The sequence below is a fragment of the Macaca nemestrina genome, chromosome 1, assembly GCF_043159975.1.
Source record: "Macaca nemestrina isolate mMacNem1 chromosome 1, mMacNem.hap1, whole genome shotgun sequence".
NCBI classification, from domain to species: domain Eukaryota; kingdom Metazoa; phylum Chordata; class Mammalia; order Primates; family Cercopithecidae; genus Macaca; species Macaca nemestrina.
Window position 1 is genome coordinate 21,114,805 of NC_092125.1, and position 8,812 is coordinate 21,123,616.

The 8,812-nt window shown below is 41.0% G+C and overlaps 1 long non-coding RNA gene across 1 annotated transcript in view; it reads right to left on the minus strand.

Annotated features, from left to right (window-relative positions):
- The window catches only part of LOC105492938 (uncharacterized), a 117,375-nt gene extending 108,563 nt beyond the window's left edge, over positions 1-8,812 (minus strand). The window contains exon 1 of the long non-coding RNA XR_011610589.1: positions 8,611-8,812. This is a non-coding gene — a long non-coding RNA (uncharacterized lncRNA). The remainder of the gene's footprint in view (positions 1-8,610) is intronic.

Consider the following 8,812-nt stretch of genomic DNA (forward strand, 5'->3'; position numbering starts at 1 on the left):
GGACCACAATTTATTCTATCAGATTCAACTTTGTAAAGTATCACTGTAGTTGGTCTGTCTCTAACATGATTTCCTTTGATTTCTCTGAACTTGCACAGGTTCTGTTTGTCTCATTTCACAGACTGTAACACAAGTATAAAATTGGACGTAGAGTGTCCTTTGATCAGTGGTCCCAGCAAAAAGCTGTTAATCCCAGGTCAGAGAGGCTTGACCTCTATAAGCAGGAAATTATGATGACCTAGTCAGTTGTTGTGGGTGGAATTCTGCCTTCAAAAAAGATACGTTTAAGTCCTAAATCCCAGCATCTTGAATGTGACCTTATTTGGAAATAGCATCTTTGCAGGTGTAATCAAGTTAGATGAGGTCATATCAGGTTAGGGTGGTCCCTTAGTTAATATGACTGGTGTCCTCATAAGAAGAGAGAAATGTGGACACAGACGCAGAAGGAGAATGCCATGTGACAATGGAGGCAGAGATTGGAGCAATGCATCTACAAGCCAAGGAATGTCAAGGATTGCGGGCAAAGATCAGAATCTAGAAAAATAAGGAAGGATCTTCCTTTACAGGCTTCGGAGACAGCCTGGTCCAGTTGACACTTTGATTTCAGATTTCTAGCATTTCTAACTTTGAGAGAGTCAATTTCTGTTATTGTAAGTCACCCCGTATTTTGTTATGGCAGCCTTAAGAAATGAATACATCAGTATATTCTTATGAGCAGTTATTGGGTGGTGATATATAGCTGATCCTTAGGCTGGCATAATCATGCCTTTACTAAAAGGAAACTGAGAGCCAGTAGAGCAAGCTCCCCGACACCTAGAAGACAACATTGAAGCTCCACACAAGGCCCTCTAAGATGAAATTCCTATCTACCTGCTCTGCTTCGTGTCTTACCACTCCCCCATGCTCTAGGCCCTTGGAGCATACTTCTTCCCATACGAGCTATGCCCTTTCACACCCCCAAGATATAACACTCATTCTGCACTCTTCTTGGAACACCTGACCCTTCACTTGTGCACCTGAAGAGTGTCTGCCTACGTTTCATGTCTCAGGTTGAGCATCACAACTTTTATGAAGGCAACTTCCTCTGATTCCCTAGACAAATATTGTGTTTCCTATGTGTCCACTGGAAAGTTATTACATCATTTTATGATACTTCTTATTTTTCTGTCCACTATGTAGTGTTTCTTGTGTGTTGACACCCACAAAGGGCTCTAATGAAACAAAAATGTTCAGATCCCTCCCAGGCATAGCCTTGTGTTCTACCTGACTGAAGACCAGGAAGACTTCAGTGAACTGAATTCCATAAGTAGAGGGTACATGCAATACTATCCAGGGTCTGAGAATCCACAGGATTTGTCTAAATCTGCAGGTTTGTTCTCAACCTAAACCATGTTGATATTTTGGACAGGAGAATTCTGCGTTGTGGGGGCTGTGGTGTGCATTGCAAGATGACTAGCAGCATTCCTGGCCTTAACCCACTAGATGCCAGTAGCACTCCCCTGTTGTGACAACCAAAAATGGCTCCAGACATTGCCAAATGTCTCCAGGAAAGCAGCAGTGAGACTCACCGGTTGAAATGAATAGATACAATTGTTAAAGAGCTATAGAGTATACCAAAGCAAGGCAGGGGGAATGAGCTATTGGCCCTTTCATATCTTAAACATACAAGCCCTCCTTAAGTAAGGCGGCATGGTGTAACAGAAAGAATGGGCTTAGCCAGCCCAGAGTTTATACTCCAGCTCTGTGATTTAATAGCCATGTGATTCTGAGACTTTAACTTCTGTGAGTCTCAGTTTCTCATATTTGTTATCACGAGGATGGACTAACTGATAAAATACCTGAAGTGCCCGACTAAAGACCTGGCACAGGTCTTTAGCGAGTGTTCGATAAATACCAGTGGTTTTAAAATTGTGTTGGGCGGGGATGGAGGATAAAGCCCAGGGAATTAGATAGTCTCTTTGGCAGCATTCTCCTGGGATGAATAAGCAATTCAAGGAGAGAGTTCTAGATTTCCGGGGCCCAGAGGATGGGAAGGTTAGCAGTGGCGCCTGATTGGGTGGGTCGGAATGCCAGGCATTAGAAATAGAAGCAAAAAACCTTTCAGAAGCCTTGGGAAATGACAATCTGAGTCAGAGGGAATTGGAACAAGCAATATCGAGATGCATTTGAATTTAATTTAAAAAGAAAAAACAAGGCACAAGCAAATATTGTTCCCATACATGTACTCATAACCCCCGAGAAGCGTAGTTTGAGTTTGTGCGTGTATCTTACAGTCCCACATCTTCTTTTGTCATATCTGCACTTGAGTGGGAGTTTGCCATATGGTGCCACTTGCTAAAGGGTATTGGGGGGCAGGAACTAATTAAAAATACTACCCCCATGATACCCACATATCACATACACATGCATACACACAGAGACACAGACACAAACACGCACACGCTCATTGCTCTAGGGAGATTTGCTATATTAGGCAGAACCTGAGAGTACAAGGCACAACAATAAAATGGTAATCATTGGAAAATGACTGCATGAAACAACGCAGACTCACTGCTCTACTTACCTAATTACTCTGCCCTTGAGATATTTTTGTTTAAAATCACTAAGATAAGAGTGGCATTGTCATAGCAACCTTACGTTGGATGTTGTTCAGTAGTCTCCGAGCAGATTAAATCACTCACAATTCTCATCAACAATGCTCTAGTGGCATAATTTCTAATAGCCTAGTGCATTTTCCCACTTGATCTTTCTGTAAAGTAGAGCGGAAACTGGATGGTCATTGTCAAAATGTCCCTGTCATTTCTATGTTTGTCTCTAGCAGGGCTTCCAAGAGGCCTCATTTCGGGTAGCAGCTATAATTTACTGGGAGGAGCACTGGAGCTGGAGTCAGATGATCTGGACCTCAGTTTTACTAGCTCAGCGGTTTTCAGTAATCCCCAACTTAACCTCCTTGAATCTCAGATTCCTCAGCTGAAAAACAGTCTCAAGATTGTTTTACATCCTCTCACCGCACTCCTAGCCCACAGCTTGCTGTGAAAGCTTCATGAGAATATGTGTGCAGAAGCACGTGAGCACTGTGCTAGGGCCTGGGTCAGGGCAGAGGAGGTAGCTTTCCTGACATTTATGCCAGTTTTCTGAACCTATAAGACATGGCCCATGTATATTTTTTCTTTTTTGGGGATCTCTAAAGATACCTCACTCCATTTTGTTTATAAGTTTCTGTCGAAGCCATTCATTCTTTCTCTGACTATTAAAAGCAGATGAAAGACTTCATACAGAATAAGAAAAATCCCCAGTTTGCTTTTTTGGATGAATAATCAAAGACTAATGCACTTCCTCTTCAAATATCTCCAACAGCAAACTCATCTCCATTTCCTCCAAAGGAGGAAAAGTAGACACATTTCCTTAATCAAAGTGCGGAACCATCTTGGAAATGGAATAAACACTGAAAATGGCAAGGGGCTATTGTTACTGGTCTCTTGAGACAAGCAGTCTTTCTCTTCGTAAGTTGGAAGGACCTGGAACATACTAGATGCTCAATAAATGCCTATTCTTTGGAGAAATAGCAGTGATTAGGGTCAGAGAAAGAAAAATAGGTGTCTAGATTAGCCGAGGGGAATGGAGTGCTTGAATAAAAGTAGAGTTTGGAAAAAAAAAAAAAAAAAAAAGAGAGAGGCAACAAATTTCTCCCATTGTTAACACTTTCTCCTTTCATCGCACCTTTTACCCAGAATGACACAACAGAAAGAAAAGGAATAAATAAAATAATACTGGAATTAATAACTTCTCTACCTCTGGGTTTGAGTAAGATACTAACTTTGCTTCTGGAATCATGAAAGGATTTAAAATTGGAACTCATGATAGCATCGATGTCTAGATGAGACATTTGAGGTTATCTGTATCACATTCTGCTCACATTCTCAATGTTCCTTCTTTCCCTCCCTTTCTTTTCATGTCACTATTTATATAAATGTCTATTTTTGAGATTAGGAGCCCTATCTCCTTTGCCTTCCAAACAGCCATGAAACTTAGCACTGAACTTTTTAGATAGAATTAGACCAGGAAATATAGTTAATAATAATCATGGTCACATTTTTCAATTACCTGACATTTAAAATGAAAAACATCCTAGCTTCAAGACTTATTACCAAATATCTTTCTAAAATGCATTAGTCCATTTCTGCCTTAAGATGGAAAATGTGGAAAGCATAATTGAATCTCTGGTGACTCAGTGGCTTGAAGGAACATTAGCATGAATGTGAATTCTCATTTATCAGTGCAGTAGGGTCCTCAGAGGTAGGGTGAAGGGCCCAGAGATAGAGCTTGGGCCAACTATATGCTGATTTTAGATCCCTCTCTGGGTTTTAAAAAATAAGTCTCTGATGGAAATATTTTCCCCCATGACCTGCCTTTTTCTTCCAAAAGTTGAATACTGCTTCAACAGTACAACAACAAAAATAAGGTATATAGAGTTCAGTAAATACCGGTTTTACCTGCCCCCTTTCTTATTCCAGCTCATGAAGTGCAGTCATTTCTGTTTCTCTCTTGTATCCAAATAGTGCAGTCCCTACACCACATACTGTAACACCTACTGAAACCTGGTAGGACAAACCTACACAGAGTATCCTTACACATACTGTCAGTCTTTACTTATTCTTCTCAGCTTCCAATTAAACTTCCTAACACAGACCTCAGTGATGCCCCCTCTATTTTCTTAGGACAGAAAAGGTATTTCTTAACAGGTGAGTCCCCCCATCTGCCCCTACCCCAAACTTAGTCCTTTGAAAAGAATTCTGCCCCAGCCGTTGTACTTCTCAGGCTTTTGTGAAGCAAAACCAGATGACAAGTGCTTCAACTGGTCAAAGAAGAAGAAGGAGCATGGGAAAGAAAATATCAAGGTTTTTGAGACAGCTAGGTTTCTGGAGAGGATGTAAGTGGAATAGATGAAGAGTTCAAAGTTGCTGAGGATGTAAGATAAGTGGATAGCAGAGAAAGGAGGACTCTAATAAATGCAGCTGTTGGTTATAAACTGGATAATGTTCAAGATCGGAATTTTCAAAAATTTTTTCCTTGATTTTCTGTGGATATTTAAAAGTGGCACCAAGAGGGGCCCTGGGATTAAAGTTTTATGTATATATAGTTATCATTATATACATATAGTTATTTAGGTAGGTATCTATCTATATGTGTGAATATATATATGGTTAGAGATCTATCTTTATGTGTGTGTGTGTGTATATATATGTGTATGTGTGTGTGTGTGTGTGTATATATATATATATGCTCTATTTCTTGAAATCCTAGTCATACTTCAAGGACTACTTAAAATGACACATCGATGAAGTCCTTTCTGTTGTTTTCTAAATGGATATTATCTCAATCTCTCTCTTTCTCTTGCTCCATTGAACTCCCTTAGCATTTTGTACCTATCTTATGACACTCACCTGATACTGTTCTGTATTGTGTTATTTTATTTATTTATTTATTTATTTGAGATGGACTCTCATTCTGTCACCCAGGCTGGAGTGTGGTAGTGCGATCTCGACTCACTGCAACCTTCACCACCCAGGTTCAAGCACTTCTCCTGCCTCAGTCTCCCGAGTAGCTGGGATTACAGGCATGCATCATTATGCCTGGCTAATTTTTGTATTGTTTTAGTAGAAATTGGGTTTCATCAGGTTGGCCAGGATGCTCTCGGACTCCTGACTTCAGGTAATCCATCTGCCTTGGCCTCCCAAAGTGCTGGGATTACAGGCGTGAGCCACCGCGCCCAGCCTGTATTGTGTTATGTTTAACTTTACTTGCTACTTCTTCCTGTCATAAGACTGTAAAGTGCTTTGGAGGACAGATTGCAACTGCTCATCTGTGTAGTCTGCACTATAAAACTATTGAATTGAATTTAGTTAAAATGGGCAAAGGTAAATTCTGATACAGTGTGGGTGTGTTGCAGGCTCTCTCAAACTAGCTTCTCATCTCGTATTCCCTCAGTAAATAGTACTTCTATCCATTCAACTGCCCAAGTTTTCAATGTAGGATAATTTTTTGATGCCTCATTTTCTCTCAGTTCCCAAACACAATAGATTAAAAATACAGATTGATTTTACCTCCAAACTATTTCTTTGATCTAACCAGTTTTCCCCATTCCCATTGTCATTATTCTAGTCCATGATCCACACATATTTTCCTTCAAAGGATCAGACAGGGAATATTTTAGGGGTTCAGAACCACCTATGGGCTCTGTTACATATTCTTCTTCATTTTTGCTGTTATTGTTTTCCCAATTGTCTTAGTCAATTTGGGCTGCTACAACAAAGTACCAGAGAGTGGGTGGCTTATAAACAACCACAATTTATTTTGTACAGTTCTGGAAGCTGATAGTTCAAGATCAGGGTGCCAGCATGGGCAGTTCTGATGAGGACCTTCTTCTGGGTTGCAGGTTTCCAACTTCTCTTTGTGTCCTTATATGGTGGAAAGAGGGTGAAAATCCCTTCTGGAGTTTCTTCTGTAAGGGCACTAATCCCATTAATGAGGGTCCCATCATCATGACCCATTACCTCCAAAAGGCCCCTCCTCCTAATAGCATCACACTGGGGGCTAGGGCTTCAACATATGAATTTAGAAGAGGCAGGTCACAATTATTCAGTACATTGCAACAGCCCTTTAAAAATGAAAAATTTTTCTTTGTCCTTGGGCCATACAGAAACAGGCTGTAGGCTATGGTTTGCTGACCCCTGCTTTAGTCTGAGCCACCCTAGTCCCACACCAGACCAATGCATTACTTTCTATCTGCTCTCCCCTCTTCTATGCTACCCTGCAATTCATGTTCCAGAATGACGTTTTAAACATGCAAATCTGATCCTTTTGTCTCTCTGTTTAAAGTCTTACAATGGCTCTTTACTCTTAAGGAAAGCTGAAACTCCTTAGCACAGTCAACCGGGCTCTTCATAGTTGGCTTCTTTCTTCATCTATCACTACATTCATTATTAATTGCTCCTTTCTTTGACTCTGACATTCTCACTCTTGCCTCCTAACTTTTTAATATGATATTTCTTCTACCTGGAACATCCTGCCTCTTCCATCCTTTTGCCTATTAATGTTTACTATTCTTTCAAACTTCAACACAACTGTTAACGGTAATTGATTAGATTCATTTATTATGTATTCCCGTGGAGCCCTTGTCATTACATTGGATTCCAGAGAAGCAGACCCTGAGATGAGGATTCATGTGCAAGTGCCCGCAGGAGAAACCATAAAGAAGTGCGTGTGAAAAGTAAGGGTAGGGAAGCCCAATGTGTTAGTCTGGATCCTCTGAGGAGCAGATGCCAAGATGGAATTAAGCATCTGAGGATTTTATCAGGGAAATGCTTATAAGAGTAAATTGGCAGGGGGTCATCAGAATGGGCTGGAAAAAGCCATAAGGTTGTGATACAGGTCTGAGTCCATGTGAAGGAAGAAGGCAATGAAGGGTGGTGGGAGCATCCTAGACTCCTCTTCAGTGTAAGAAAAATTGACTGAGGCTCTCAAGTAATTCTTGAGCCAAAGTTACCTGTCATAGGAATCCTGGGCCTCCTGGGAATGGACCTGTCTTAGTGTCCCTGCCACACTCAGTCGTTGGCTGGGAACAGCCTGGGGGAAGTGCAGCCCTGGGACAAACTCAATGATGGAGTTCAGAAGCAGCAGCTGGGGCCATCAGTCAATTATGCTCTTTATAGCTGGAGGTCGGTGAGGTGCATTCTTAATGGCCACAACATCCAGCAAGGGTTCAGTCATCAAAGGCTCATGCTCAGCCTGATCAAGAGAACTCTGTAGTGTAATTGTTGCCCCTAACTTTGTTTTCCCAGAAGGCAAGAAGGCTGGGATTTTAGACTCTCCTACCAATCACTGGATAAGGGCACTTAAACTCCTAGGCAACTCCCACTTTCTATGCCTGCAGGCAATCCGCTCCAGTGTTCTGAAGGCAGCTGTCCAGAAAACGATCAGGTGCAGGCAATTAGAAGCAAAGGCCCTCAGAAGCTGGGAGAGAAGTTCACAGAAACAATTCCAGGGTTTCAGAAGAATCTTGTCAGAGCACCAATAGTGTCCAGTACAACTCTGGTCCTCCTCTTTTGTTTTCAACACCCTTGAAATGATGTGTTACTTAATGTCTGTATTTTGTGCTACATTATAATCTCCATGAGATTAGGGATTATATCTATCTTGTTCTCTGGGCCTAACATAATACCTGAAACAGTAGAAACTCAATAGCTGTTGAATTCTTCATAGAACTAGCCAGAAACCTGCTCTGATTATACTGACTAAATTGAAGTAATTTGCCATTGATTGGAAAATTAATAAATTTAAAAAGATATATGAGCAAAGGCACCCTCAGCCTTATTATGTCTGTCTAATCCTTGTGCTATCAGGCATCCCCAGGCCTTTTCACTCTTGAATGCTGGTAATAATATTTGGAGTCCAGTTAATGCAGTTGGAGCTTTATTCCATTTACTGCATTCTCACTGCTTCTAGCATCCCCTTAAGGCAATCAACAGTCAAAGAAGCTGTCACTTCCTGTATTTCCATCTATGGCCACAACAGTTGACTCTCCAATACTGATATACTAAAAGAACTGACCTTAAGAAATCACTTATCTCGTTTGTTCTCCGCCTCTTCAGATGTTCTTGGCTGCTGGGTAAGGGCATCAGAGTTCGGTTGCTTCATAGTCACTCCATTATTCCCTCTGATAGTCTGCTTTATGATGAAATGAAGAGAAACTGGATTTATAAGTCAAATAATCTCCTTTCAAGTTTTCATCCTGTCACTTGCTAGTTGTGTG